Below are 14,826 nucleotides of genomic sequence, written 5' to 3' on the forward strand. Positions count from 1 at the left end.
CAAATTATCTTCAACTTCGGAGAACTTCTTGTTGGCTTCGTTCCTGTCTATTCATTCTAAATTAAAGGCGCCAAATCAAAACGCACTCACAAAAGAAAAAAATTTTCACCCAAGCCTGTTAAATCTACTAAAATAATAAACCGTGCCGCTATATGTGTTAGCGCCTGGGCTTGTTCAGCCTTGCAAAAGAAATTAAGAAAACCAAAAATAATGCGCTGAAAGTGTTCTTCTCGGTGAAAGCCCATAAGCTAGGTTTACCTTTCAGAATAATAGTGACAGAAAAGAGGCCGTGAAAGAAGCAGATTAGACTGTACTTGTTGAAGCATTTGATTAGGCTAGATGTAGGTGACCTTTTTTTTTTACAAAAAGATCAGAAGACGTGTATGAAATTTTGGAAACTGAGACTGGGATTGGGCATGCCTTTTCTATCGATGTTGTTGATTTATTTTTTGTACCCCGTGGATGCCGTATTTATTTCCGTTCGGGACTGTGTTTAAAGAAATGATCCCGTTCCTTTTCAAAACTGCACCAGTATTTCCATTAATAATTAAGTATTGCAAAGTTTTACTTACAACCTACTTTTATTTCTTTTGACCAATGGATATATCTGAAGAATGCCGGTAATTGCATTGGCTCGTGTCACTACGGTTTTATGTAACATTTTTCACAAATGGATCGAATGTTTCAGCTCGTTGTACCAGCTAACCAAGTTTTTAAAATTTTTGGATATGTTGACTATTTTTTCGTTATTTTAACTAAGGACGGCAGCATTAACTTGGCTGATACAGCAGACAGTGCTTTATCTCTTTTTAGACAACATTAAAAAGGCTTGGATTTTACCTCTGAACTGCCAGAAAATAATTTTTTAGTTTTTAGATCTAAACACTGAGTTCTGTAAAGATCAGGTTTGTTGGGCACATGTTCCACGCGCAAAAAAGGAGCTTCTGCTATTTGACTCCTCTCACTGTAAACTAGTGAAAAGGGGTACAGCTGAGCGCTGTCTCAAGACTGCACTAAAGAAGTCATGCGTTCACAAGATGCGTCCGCGTTTTGAAAACCAATTTGGCTAGGCTGGCTTCAGCCAGGATCCCGGGTTCGGTCGTGGCTGAGGTCACTGAAAGCCTCTACAGAAGATGAAGGCAGTGGGACAACGGGATGTGGTCCCTCGAGAAGAGGTGAGACCGGTGGCCGTGCCGTATGTGCACAAGCTGGCCCATATCCTGAAGAAAGTTGCGAGTAGGCATAAGGTATCACTGGTCTCTTCGGCTCCCCTGAAGCTCGGAAGCCTTTGCTCTCGAATAGAGAAAAGGAAGGAAAAAGAAAAGGAAAAAGGCTGAGGTACGAGGCATGGGCGGCAATTCATAAAATGTGCCGAAGGGGTTGCGTCTGAAGTTCCCCTCCCATGCGGTTGGTCCTACATCGGACAAACCATACGATGTGTTAATGAGCTAATCCTGAAAAATGAAAGAGAGGTATAACGATATAAAGAGGTCCAAATTTGCCGAAGCATATTAGACCCTGACCTTCAATCACCTGCGAAGCAAGTCTTTCTGATGTGCGGATTTTTGCACGTAGTAGTAATACGAGGGCCAGCAAACTAATTAAAGCGTTTTATATCGGAAAGAAAGGCAATTTCTGCGTCAGTGACACGTCAATAATTCTGGACAATGCAGATAAAACGTATCTTGAACATAGCTTATCTTATACTCCATGATGCTGGATGTATTCCTTGCGCATGCGTCGGCAGTGATATATATGTACACCCCTGCGCAAAAGTGGAGCGACCACGCCACCCGCTGGAAAAATTTTTCGGTATAAAATAATGCACCTGACAAATATGCTTGGGCTAGATGGCAAGCACGTTTTTCTGCACAATAAATTCTGACTGATCCAAATACATCAGTTGATCTTCTCCCAGTTGTCAAATGGCAAGGCGTGCTTCATGACTGTCGAAGATTGATACAGAATAGCTACATGCATAGTTGCCAAATACAGGAGCTTCATTATACATGCACATATCGTTCAAGGCATCTGAATCTATCCACAGGCAACCGAAAACAGCCGAAGAGCTACCGCTGAATACCGCGCGAAAAGGGCGGTAACCACGCGGACTTCATTATTAGGATAGCAATATTGCGCCAGGATTCAGCCCGCGGCATAGTCTGGGAAGGGCCATGTTTGACCTTGAAGATAATAATAATAGAAAAAAGGAAAAGGAAAGAAAAGGGAGAAGAAAGAGAAGAGAAAGAAGTAGAAGAAGAAAAAGAAGAAGGGAAAGAAAAAGAAGAACAAGAAGGAAAAGAAGAAGGAAAACACGAAGAAAAAGGAGAAGCAGAAAAAGAAGAAGGAAAAGAAAAAGAAGATGAACAAGAAGAAGAAAAAGAATAAGAAAGAAAAGAAAAAAAAGGAAAAGGAAAAGAAGGAAAAAGAAAACAAGAAGGAAAAGAAAAGAAAAAGAAGAAAAAGAGAAGGAAAGAAAGAAGAAGAACGCTTGGTCACCAGCAGCTGATGATTTCGCTCCACATTCGGTTCAGCAGCATTGAACCATTCTAATTTATATCTGAGATGGTAGCTTATGCTCTCGCGTCATACTCTTAAAGGATGAGCTTAAGTGTTCCCAATAATGTAGTACCTTACACTGATAGGGCGTGTTAGGGGAATAATGTAGCAGGCAAGCGAAGCTTCCGTCGTGGCTATCGCAATTCAAATAGGGTTCATCAGAGTTAAACCACAACAATTTTTTTCCTCTGCTCCTACCCGCAAATCATTTTTCCTATTACTCTAATTTTCAAAGACAGGGCCAATACTTCACGGTTAAGATCTCACATATGTAGGTGCATAAAAATTAAATTCGATTATAAGGCCACAATTGCAAATCTTGATTTCCGGGAATTACCCTCTAACAGGCCGAATGGAGCACCTAAAAGTGGGCCTCTGATAGGTTCTTACAAAGGCGTATGTATCTAGATTTTCGCATAGCATTCCAGGAACCTTCACGCAGCAAAAAGCCGCACGTTTTGTGTTCTTCCACGAAAGGTAGGTTTGTGGGGTTTAACGTCCCAAAGCGATTCAGGCTATAAGAGACGCCGTAGTGGAGGGCTCCGGGAATTTTGACCACATGGGGTTCTTTAACGTGCACTGACATCGCACAGCACACGGACGCCTTGCTTTTCACCTCCACCGAAAAGCGGCCGTCGAGGTCGTAATTCGATCCCGCGTCCTTGGGCGCAGAAGTCCAGCGCCGTAACCACTGCGCCACCCCGGCGGGGTGAACTCTTCTACGAAAAACGAAACTGCCTTACATTGCTTCCATGTGAAGGCAAAGGTGTTTTCTAATTTGCCGAATCCTTGACTTCTATATTTCTCTGCATTTCAATGCGGTCACCATCGCAGCTGCTTAAACGGACTGATGAAGCCAGACGAAAGCCTTGCGCAAAGCGATCACATTGGCAGTTGTACAGAAAAGCAGAGTATTAGTTTCCCCTGCCGACGAAGTACTATGCCTGTAACCATGCTTATATCTACACTATATTACGGGAAAGGCAGCATTTTTTTTTTCGCCTTTCAAATTCCTCATTGTAATGCCAGACTTCGGTTTAATCTTTCAGTTATTAATTTAAATTCGTGGGTATGCACACTTTACCGAGGGCACAACGACAACCACCTATTCATTATATGCCCCACATTGACAAGGGCAATATAGAAAGTGTTCGTTCATCGGTTTTTAATAAAATCCAGGGCTTTCCCATTTAACGCGGAAAGGCATTCGATGGAAGTTGAATCAGCTGGTTGAAAATTCGATGAGACACCAACAATATAAAGTACTAAGCTACTCGGCTAAGCTTAACATTAATAGGATGCTAGTTGTGTTTTAAACATCCGTGGGAAAAATACATAAATATCGTTGTATGCTAACAGCCCGCTCGTCTTCACTGGAAATGCAGTATCAGCAGATTGAATTATACTAAGGATGTTTGGAAGCCACCTGTTAAACACACGCAAATATTTTCCAGTGGATGCGACAAAGTGCGAACAAACGACTTCTGCAGTTTAGAACCATCATTCATTTACTAAAATTAGTAATCATATTCACCGTCTCCACACTTAACCGCTGCTAAATTTGCCAAAACTACAACAAAAAGCGCACGACTCGATGTAAGTTAATAATATCGAGAAGACCCCTTTTAATCAGGAGCTAAACACTTAAAATATTGCAAATCTAGCCACAAGTGTCTTGGATCAACTCATGCACTAACTCAAAAGACTGAGTGGTATCTAAACTAACATGTATTCGTGCGCAAATACAAATCAAAACTGTGTCATGCTAGCCGCTTTTAGAAAGCCAATGACGTTCTCTACGATGACCTGTCCATGACGTACTGGCAGGTACGTCATAGGTTGGTTCTTCTCCATGACAGGCGGGTGAAGGCTTGGTGAAGGCTTGGTGAAGACCTATTTTTAGACCTATTTCGTTTTCGCAAATGCATGCAACCTCACAAAAAGGAGTCTTTTAGTTACTATTCCTAGTCCGTTAACGACTCAGAGTGTTCGCTTAGATCTGCTGCTCATACGCACGTAATACAGGAAATACTTAAACTCGGATATCTGCGCAAACATACAGAGACACGCATACGTGCACCAGCCCAGTGTTGTAAGAATTGCAGGAGAAAGCTCCTTGTCGGGACATCGGGCCCTGATTAAGCTGATGCCGCCCAAAAGAAAAAGGCGCACAAACATGCCGCCTAATGCTCGTTTCTCGGCAATTCGCAACAAAAGGTTCCGAATTTTAGAATGCTTGGTAATTAGCAAAAAAAAATCTACCTGCAAAGGCGGGGCCATGACTGTACGTTTCCCGCCAAACTCGCAGGAGGAGGGCAAATAACGCTTGCGAAGGTGACTCGAGCAGGCAGGAGATAAAAACACTCCGAAGAAGGAAGTGACAGATTGAGTTTCATGGCCGTTCGTTCGTAAGGCGACGCCTCACAGCCAACTGATCAGAACGTTCTTTGGTTCTTAGGGTCGTCGGTGACCCTTTAAAGGGAGTCTATTGTGTGAACATGATGAAAAAGTGTTTCCCAAGAACAAAGCTATTGATGCCACTTGAGACTAGTTACCTAATCTGAAGGCAAAAGCGTGGATGTCTCATGGTAATTTTCTTTCCTAAGGTTTATTTTTGATCTTTCACACTCACAGACTATAATAAGCAATAATTTCCCAGAGCATTCACTTGGACCGACCAACCAACTCAACTTTTACCAACCAACCTTCATGGCCTATGGTCTGCGCGTCCTTCTTGTCGCTGAGGAAGCGGATTTATTTTCCACCTTATTAATATTACCGATTTTTTACACCTGTTACTCTGGTTAAGGGCGTTCCAGAAATATTTGGCGTCAATCAGAATATTTCTGATCTGTTATGACATGTGCCTCAATTGGGCCAAGAGTCCTTTTCGAATTTGGCGAAGTGTTTCTGATTAGTCTACAGTGTAGTGACATCTCGGTTTGCGCCATAAACAGGTGCCGCACAGCGCCGGCTTCTGGGCTAATGCGATGTATAAAACTTTCAGCACAGATTGCAGAAAAATATGTGACCGCATTTGTCAACACCATAAACATGGATGATCAAGAAAAGCTCCGCGCAGTCAGTCAGAAGTCTGTGTAATGGATTAGACAGTGACTATACAAATACTAGACAAAGCATTGATATATACACTCGGAGTATTCAAGTAGGTGATGTTTAGTGAAGGCGGAAAGAGAAGAAGAAAAGAAGAAGAAGAAGAGGAAGAAGAAGGGAATGCGATGACTTATAAGTACTAATCACTCGCAGTGATGCCGACAAAAATCTCGTCCTTTAACGCAGCTTGCCCTGCATCGCGACCCTGACTTCTTCAGGCCAGTGCAGACTCGCCGATTGGAGTCGCTCTTCGCCGACAGAGCTGCATCAACGCTGAAAAAAAAGAGAAGCGAGAAGCAAGGTCATGTACAGTTCCTTTAGATAATAAAAGAATAAGAGGATGAAATACAGAAAGTGTGAAAAACAAATATAGGAAGATCAATACTGAATAAAACTGGTGCAGCAAAGCTGACATTGGGAGACGAAATTTACTGACCACCCAGTTGCAGAAGCACAGGTGGCCATGCGGGTTCTCTTGATAACTGGCGAATCGATCTTCTGCCGCACAGCACGGGTCTTCTGTAGAGGAAAATGAAAAAACAGGCACTTGATAATGCAAATTTAGAGTGATGTGCTCTTGTAATTCAATATACCACGAGGGCGATAATGTTGCAGAATAACCTCGAATTTCAAACAACATTAGCAAATCAGATAAAATTTCAACTTCGGTGCCATTCCTGTAGTAATTATCCCTCGATTTAGCCTATTAACACACCACATCACAAAATGAGAGACACTGGTTTGAATTAGTATCTTCATTGTGTTACACACTGTGCATCAGCACTACTTCTTGGATGCAAATATCAGTGTGCGACAGGTGGTGGCTGATTAATATTAATGAAATATTGCAGTACATTGGCCCTTAGCAGCTGATACCTGCTGTTTGTACTGTTGCGATGTGATTTCAGAATTGTCATAATATTTGGTACAAATGTACCCTTTGAATGCACCTCAAACTTACAAAACTATGAATTGTCAGCTATTTAAATCGAAGTCATTAACGTACAGCACATAGATGGTAAGCACATATGAATTTTAAAAAATTTGGTATGGCCTTTTTGCGTTTTGAGAGAACAGCTGGAACCTAGATGCAAACCAAGCCTCCTCCACAAGGAAATAAGCTTGCCTCGTTGAGAGTACTCACGGAATGAAATTTGTTCTCAGCCACCGAAACTGCTGTCACCGGAGCTGTGTCTGGCACATCAACATATTCCAGTGACTTTGACCAACAGGAGGATGCGTCCGCTTCGTATTCGTCTCCCGCCCTGATGCTGGCCACATGCTGCCGTTCTGCGCATTTAGTAACAGTTACTCCACTGCTGTTGTTTAGAGACATCACATGATTGCGGGGACGTAATTTTGCACCGAGGTGAACTAAGAAGGGCAATGAAAACGAAGAGACGCTAGAAATGTTCACAAAGCGATTGATGAAAGTAGATTCCTTTGGAGTGCATTTTTATACAAAAATAAAGTCACTATACGTATGCAGCAGGTGTCTGAAAGGAGAAAGGTCCTCACTGCCTCTCTTTAGTTAAAACGGGGGCAGGGGGAAGAGGTGGGCTTTACGAAGCGAGCAGATCAATGAGCCTAAAAAATGAAACTGAATTATACTAACTAGAACGTTATTGATCAGAGAGCCCTCACTGACGCGTTTCAAGAGGCACCAAATTCTCAGCGCAGGGTGCCATACTTTAACATTCTCCAAAACAACTTAGTTCTGATGTTTAAAGAAACAAAAAAGGTTGGTAAGATTAGAAATGCTTCTGGAAAAAATTTGATAGAGCACAGATGTATCAATCGATTAAATAAAATGATTCGTTTATAAAACAATAGAGCAACATCTTCAAAATTTTGGTTTGAGAATTTGAGCTTGTGCATTGCCTCACCAGAAAAATGGATGATGAATAGCAACGGCAGATTTGACTGACTGTGCGTTTGTTTTGAGCCAACCTGCGTTTCCTTGGCCACATTACATATAACGAACCGCGCGCAGGCATCCTAAAAGATTGAAGGCGCATCTTTCGTGGCAGCATTCTTGCAATGAAATGACTCCTCAGAACCAGCTGCGCAGTGGTGCTTTAGTGACCTCAAAAAACTCTTACGGCGTGCATAGGGAACATACATTGCTCAGGCTGGACTTACAATGTTCCACTGGGCAACAAGAACTACTGCCGTCAGCCACACCAGAAGCTGCTAATGCCATATCACATCACTGGGGCAATATGGAAATAATTTCGCTCATAGACTTCCTTGAATAGAATCACTTGCTATTAGTTGATGAATGCTAACCTGTGCCTTCCACATGGCGCAAGCTCATGCCTATAGAAAAGCGTCTATAGATGTATTAGAACATAATTCCGAATATTCCAGCAAACAGTTGTGCCGTCGGTTACGCCACGAGGCGCAAGAAAGAAAATGGCAATTGTTTTCATAAGTTTCTTGCGGTAATAGAGAGATGAAAGAGAAAGACAGCGGCCCAGAGCGCGACTAGTAGACCTTAGGCGACTAGTCGCCTTCGCGGCTAACGTGCGTTGCACTTCTGCCTTAAACATTGATCAGTTTGTCTACAGCTCCTAAATCTCGTGGCTCGTATTCGGTGACGCAAGGAATAGTGGAAGAAAAACCGCCTGCAGATTGTGCGCGTTTTTTGTAGATATTTACACGCGATAATTCGTGTGCGTACGCGTGATATTCTACGTCGAATGGAGCAAAGTCCCGGCGTCTGATGCCATTCACCTGCACTGTGCCCGAGTTGAATTCATACAGAGAAGCTTAGAGACAAAAGGGGCTGATAGTTACCTTGATTGGTAACTAGCGCCGGATCTGTGGAACATCACGCTTTTTCCTGTTTTCAGCGAAAAGCGTGCTGGCACTCGCAGCCACTGTATGTTATTTTATAGACGATCTGAAATTTCTTCTGGAAGTTCATTCAGAGCCGGACGCTGTGGGGATTCAGCATTCACCTCGCCAGCCCGCAGGTAAAGTATTTAAATACCTATACCTAAAAAGCGATGACTCACAATGGAGGAAAACAACTAGGAAACTAACCAGTAAGTATGCTAGTCACAAGGACGGAGAAAAAAAATCGTTGAGCAGCAGATGAAAAACACAGAAGGTAAAGATTGGATAAATTCGATGGAAAAGAAACAGAGTGGGGAATTATACCGTAAGTGGAAAAGACAGATCAGGAAGGAAGCTTTCTTTGATAACTCAATTGACAGAGACCTACTTTTTGAAGATAGATCAGGGTGCGTTAGAACATGCAGCTATAAAAAGAAATTTAACAATGAAGATGACGCATGTACAGTATGTGGTAACTCCATTGAAACAATTAACCATATTATAGTAGAATGTAATGGCATCCATCCGGAAGTCGATGCAGGCACAGTCACTCTTCCGGAGGCCCTTGGATGTAGAGTTACCAGTGGCCGGGTGGAGCATTTTAGTTTGCTCGGTACGGTGGCTCCGCAAGAGAGAAAACAACAGAAGAGACGAAGAAAGCGGGCTGTTCCGACTAGCATATCTACCGCCCCCAGAAGCCGAGCGGCCTAGCGATTCGCGGCGTATGCTTTTTCAATGGGCGTCTAGTTGGCGGTAGATGCTTGTCGGAACAGCCCGCTTTCTTCGTCTATTCTGTCGTTTTCATTACAGCATTTGCGCCTTGAAAGACAGACATTCCCGAAGCCCGCTAAGGGTCTTAGTAAATCAGAAGGGTGTCACCTACGAAGGTTACAAACTATGTCATTTAGTAGTCCAGCAACACTTCACGCCATTGAGCCCGAATCCTTTTCGGCGCAGTGCAAATTTTCTGGCCAGAAGGCAACTTATACCATATGGTATGGGCTTGTCAACAAAATACCAGTAATAATAAATCAGCCAACGTGGGAAGGCTGGGAGGCGGCCCTGTCCAGATCGGACTTCGAGGAACAACGAACCCTCGTCAAAAGAGCACGGACAGCGACCTTTACCAACGGCGTCTCGGACTAGGGACCCGACCAGCCTTCCCTTAATATAAGCCAATGTCAATAAATGTTTTCATCATCCTAATCTCTTGCGGAGCCACTGTACCGAACAAACCCAAATACGTGGCCGGGTGAATGAACCTATGGTGGATGCTAGCAAAACAATTGGAAGATTAGTGACTTAAAGGCAGAAAAGTGGCATGATGTTAGTAATGTAGAAGCAATATTTCAATAAATAAAATGACGGCACAGTTAACTAATTAAAACAATAATTAAGATATAGGGGGGGAAATGAGCATGAGAGCAACTGCTACCACCTCGTTTCAATGAGGACGCTCCCATATTCAACGAGAGTAGAAAACTGGGCAAGTTGGTATGTATTCATATTGTTGTGGCACCACAGGGATGAGGACAGATGCGGTGAAAGACAGAAGAAGAAACAAAACGCAACACATGCGCACTCCGGTCCATGGTTACAGCTCGAGAAATTGTGGAGGCATTTAAAAAAAAAGAGTCAACCGACAAATGTGTAATCGCGCCGTCGTTATTGCTGCTCGATGCTGTATTGGACTATCTGAAACATTTGATACGGTGATACGGTTTGACACCAGGTCGGTTTTGATATGAGCCTTGTAACCATGGACCGGAGTGCGCATGTGTTGCCTTTTGTTTCTTTGTGTATTCCTTTGGTTTTTTCATATATATTGCATGTCCCAATAAATTTTGACAGTAGATAGTAACCACTTGGTCTGTCTTATTCCGTATCTGTCCTCGTCCCTGTGGTGCCACAACAAGATGAACTCCTATATTGCATCCATCCATCCATCGGTTCATCTTCCAGCCCGCTTACGGCGTAGCTCTACTGGCGGTTCTCTCGTTTTTTTGCGCGTATATATTGACGAAAAGATTGTTACGATTCTGTCACGCAGCCATGCATTTCTAGCTGGTTTTCCAGCAAAGATTGACTGCAAGTTAGGTCCGGAATGTTTCACAATTTAGGTGTTGTCTTTACTACCGAAACGGAGTGTTGAGGCGGCCTCAACACTCCGTTCACATAATGTGTTTCGTATGTAATTTACGAATTGTGCTCCAGTAGACAGTTTTATTTGCTTGTGAAACATTTATTCGATAAGGCTACTTCGTGTAGGCGGTAGTCTTTGAGTGCTAAGGGTTATTCGTGAAACAGGCGGTCAATCAGCGTCACGAGCGTATGCTCGAGTGGTCAAAGGCATGCATGCATGTTTCTTAGCTGCAAGGTCTTGTTGCAGTTTGGTGAACAGTGACATTAGTTTTCCTGCCATTTTTTAATCGTAAGACTTCTGCGCTTGCGTGTAACTATAACAAATTCCAGTGTAGCGCACATGTCGCTGGCTTATGTTGCCTTACTTCGAGGGATGCTATCTCCTAGCTTGTGCAGCAAGGAAGATACACGCCACTGACACAGCGAACATAATCATAGAAAACTTGGTTAACCCACAACTTGTCCACGCAGGAAAAATAGTGACTGATCAAAAGCAGCTAATCGGAAAAAGCAAAACTGCTTACCAAGGTAGGACCTGCGTGTTCAGTCTGGCGAGTTTTATCTTTGCGAATTGAAAACTACGCAAGTAGTCATCATGTAGTGATTGAACTTTGTAAATAACGAAATGTTTGTGTGTACTTCTTGATTGTTTGTGTGCCCTTCTTTTATAGTTTGCGCCAAGCTGCGCGCAACACTGGGATGGATGGATGGATGGAATACAGGAGCGTCACCTTTGAAACGGGGTAGAGTAGCAGTAGCTATATCATGCTCATTTTTCTCCCTTATCTTAATTATTGTCTTAGATTTGTTACTATATCATCATTCTGTTTAATGCATTTTTGTTTAGATATTAATAACATTGTCACTTTTCTGCTTTTACGACACTAATCTTCCAATCGTTTTTTTCTTGTTTCCACCGCAGGTTTCCACCGCATGGTATCTAAACCCCAGAACTTCAGAAAGAGTGACTGAGTCTGCATCAACTTCCGGATGGATACCATTACATTCGAATATATTATGGTCAATTGTTTCACTGGAGTTACCACATACGGCACATGCGTCATCTTCTTGATGGATGGGTGGATCGAATATAGGAGCGTCCCCTTTGAAACGGGGTGGTAGCAGTACCTACCATGCTCATTTCACGCCCTATGTCTAAATTATTGTTTTAGATTGGTAAACTGTACCATCATGCTATTTATTGAATTTTTGTTTCTACTAACAATCTGTCATTTTCCTGCTTTTAAGCCACCAATCTTCCAGTCGTATTTTGCTAGCTTCCACCGCCGGTTTATTCACCTGGCCACAGGTATCTGTAAACCGCAGAGCTTCAGGAAGAGTGACTGCGCCTGTTTCGACTTCCTAATAGATACCATTACATTCGAGTATAATAAGGTCAATTGTTTCACTGGAGTTTCCGCATACAGCATATGCGTCATCTTCATTGTTAAATTTATTTTTCTAGCTGCGTGTTTTAAGGCAACCTGATATAGCTTCAAAAAAGTAGGGCACTGCCTCTTGAGTTATCAAAGAAAGCATCCTTCCTGATCTGCCTTTTCCACTTTCGGTATAAATGCACACTCTGTTTCTTTTCCATAGAATATATTCAATTTTTACCTTCTGTGTTTTTCACCTGCTGCTTTACGCTCTTTATTTCTTCGTCCTTGTGAACAGCATACTTACTGTTTAGGTTCCTAATTCTTTTCCTCCATTGTGAGTCAACGCATTTTTTGTATAGGTATTTAAATACATTAGCTGCCCATCTGTTACTGTCCAATTTGCTCAGGCGCTCCTCATATAATATTTTACTCTGAGCTTCCCCTACTTCGAAAGATACCCAACGAACGATGCATAGGTGACGAGCGCCAAGGTGCGACGAAAGACGCTGCCATGCTCCTTTTCCAACTTTTACGCTCTCTCCGGCCGACTGGAATGGCCGGACAGAACGCGCGCGGAGGTGATCTCGGAGGCCATGGTTGTGATAAGTAAGCTTGTGCCCATATTAGAAACTTCAAGCAGTCTGAGAACAGTATTTGCTCTTCCTTCCGATTCGCACAAAGTTTTGAATATTCCAATGGTTCGAACCTCATAAGCACACTAATTTCCGAACTTTCTCAACATTATAAAAATTACGTTTGGAAATCCCGCGAAAATCGCGAGATGTCCAATCGGCAGTAACTCCCAGTTTTATTTATTTATTTATGGTGCCCCTCACGGCCGAAGGCATTACAGAGGGGGAGTGGGAAAAAAACACAAAAATACATAAATTGAGAAATACAGCAGAGAGTCAAATTTAAATAACACCTGAGCAAACGTTTAGTGGGGCACATTGAATCACAAATGCTGCGCTTGCGGCAATATTCTCCAGCCGGTATTTTGTCTATTAGCGCCCGTAAGGAGCGCATAGAAAAAAGATCTCAACTGCGTTTCCGAACAGACTGCTCAGGTGCATGAGCGTTCTTGTTTCGTATGTGAGTAGCCGTGCCCAACGCCTCAATTGCCGTTTCGATACGCGAGCGCTAACGTCATCTACTCAGTAAACAGATATCTTCATATATCTCATGGTCACATTGTAATTGGAATGCTACTGAGCAGTATTCATCAAGCTAATTACTACTGAAGATCAAGCCACTCTGAGAAAATAGCGATATGACATTTCCCTTGCATGCTATGTTGCCCGATGTATTGTAAACAGGTATAATTTGGTTCGGTTTGAATGGCTTTGGCTAGCTTTTATTTTGCGGAATTTAGTATTTCAAAGCGGCTCAAACTATGTAGGAGGTGGTAACGGAAGGCTCAAGATAATTCCACTACCTGTGGTTCTTTAACGTGCACTGACATCGCACAGTACACCACAACACACGGGTGCCTTGCTTTTCGCGTCCGTCGAAATGCGGTCGCCACGCGCGTAATATTAGTCGAGCCCTGTCGCTCAAAGTATTGTTCTAGATAACAAAATACAGCTAAAGTCAATTTTCACCCCATAACCTTACAGCTCTAATGCATTATCCAGATGATGGTTGCAAACAATTTTTCTGCACTACCTCAGTTGTACTTTGTTTTTCTATGGCAGGGCTTTCTGACAGCGATGTCACCTTCAGTTGGAATGAATCATGTGGCATTGGCAATCAATCAAAAATATTTAATTTGATTCGCATCCAATGCTTATTATTCTTACTGTAGCGCTTTGCAACAGAGAAAGCATTATTCGCGCTGATGTAGCCGCGATTCGGGGGCCTAGGCTTCACCGTCGTCGAACCATGAGGAGCCGGGATGAAGGAGCAGGAGCAGCCAGGGAAGAGAGGCAAAGATGAGCGTTTTATACAACTTTTTACATGGTGGCATATTTACAGGTCAAGAGAGTAAAACGGAGCTCTGTGTGGAGACAATGTTCACTGCTTAAATACAATCTGTTATCCCCACTTCCCTAGCAGGGGAAACCAAGTTCAATTGGTGCAGTCCAATCACTGGGGCACAAGAAATCACTCGATGTGCCGCCAACTGCCGAGGGTAGGGCTCGGACCTCCTCTCACATCTTTCGGTGGCGAGGGCAAATTTTCCCATGTCGATTAAGATTTTGTACGGGCGAGGAAGTTTCTGCAGCAAGGTGAAACATCCCGCGATGTCGTCCGCTCCAGTTGATCATTTCCCCCCCTTATTCCAAGTAGGTCACCCGCTTGCCTTGGGAATTCGGCGAGCGTGGTCAATGCTACTCGGCGACGCGCCTCTTGCCCGTTCAGCACAATAGGTTCCCTGCTGCCGCCGCCGCGGCGCCAAGGGGATTAAGGCCCGCAAGGCAGTTCGTCTCTATCCCGAAGAAGAGGAGGCGGGAAGGGTGGTCGCTGCAGCAGGGAACAAAGGTCACTCCGCCCCCGTGCCACTGCCTCGCTGCCCTTGACAGGGGTTGCTTGCCGGCATCCAGGTTTCTCGCTGTTGCCGCCATGGGTGCCAAGGGGGGTTAATGCCCGAAAGGCGGGAAGGGTTGGCCGCCGCAGCCGGAACAAAGCGTCACTTCGCTGCCGTCGCCGCCGCTTCGCTCCTTTGATGGCGGTCGCTCGCCGGTGTCCGCTATGTACGCCTTCCTTTCCAGCTGCTGGAGTGTGCGTATACCTAAGCCGGAACCCCGGTCAGAAGAGCGCACGTCTACTTACGAAACCTCAAGAAACAACT

Source organism: Amblyomma maculatum, chromosome 7 (assembly GCF_055883805.1).
Source record: "Amblyomma maculatum isolate TAMU_Amacu chromosome 7, ASM5588380v1, whole genome shotgun sequence".
NCBI classification, from domain to species: Eukaryota; Metazoa; Arthropoda; class Arachnida; order Ixodida; family Ixodidae; genus Amblyomma; species Amblyomma maculatum.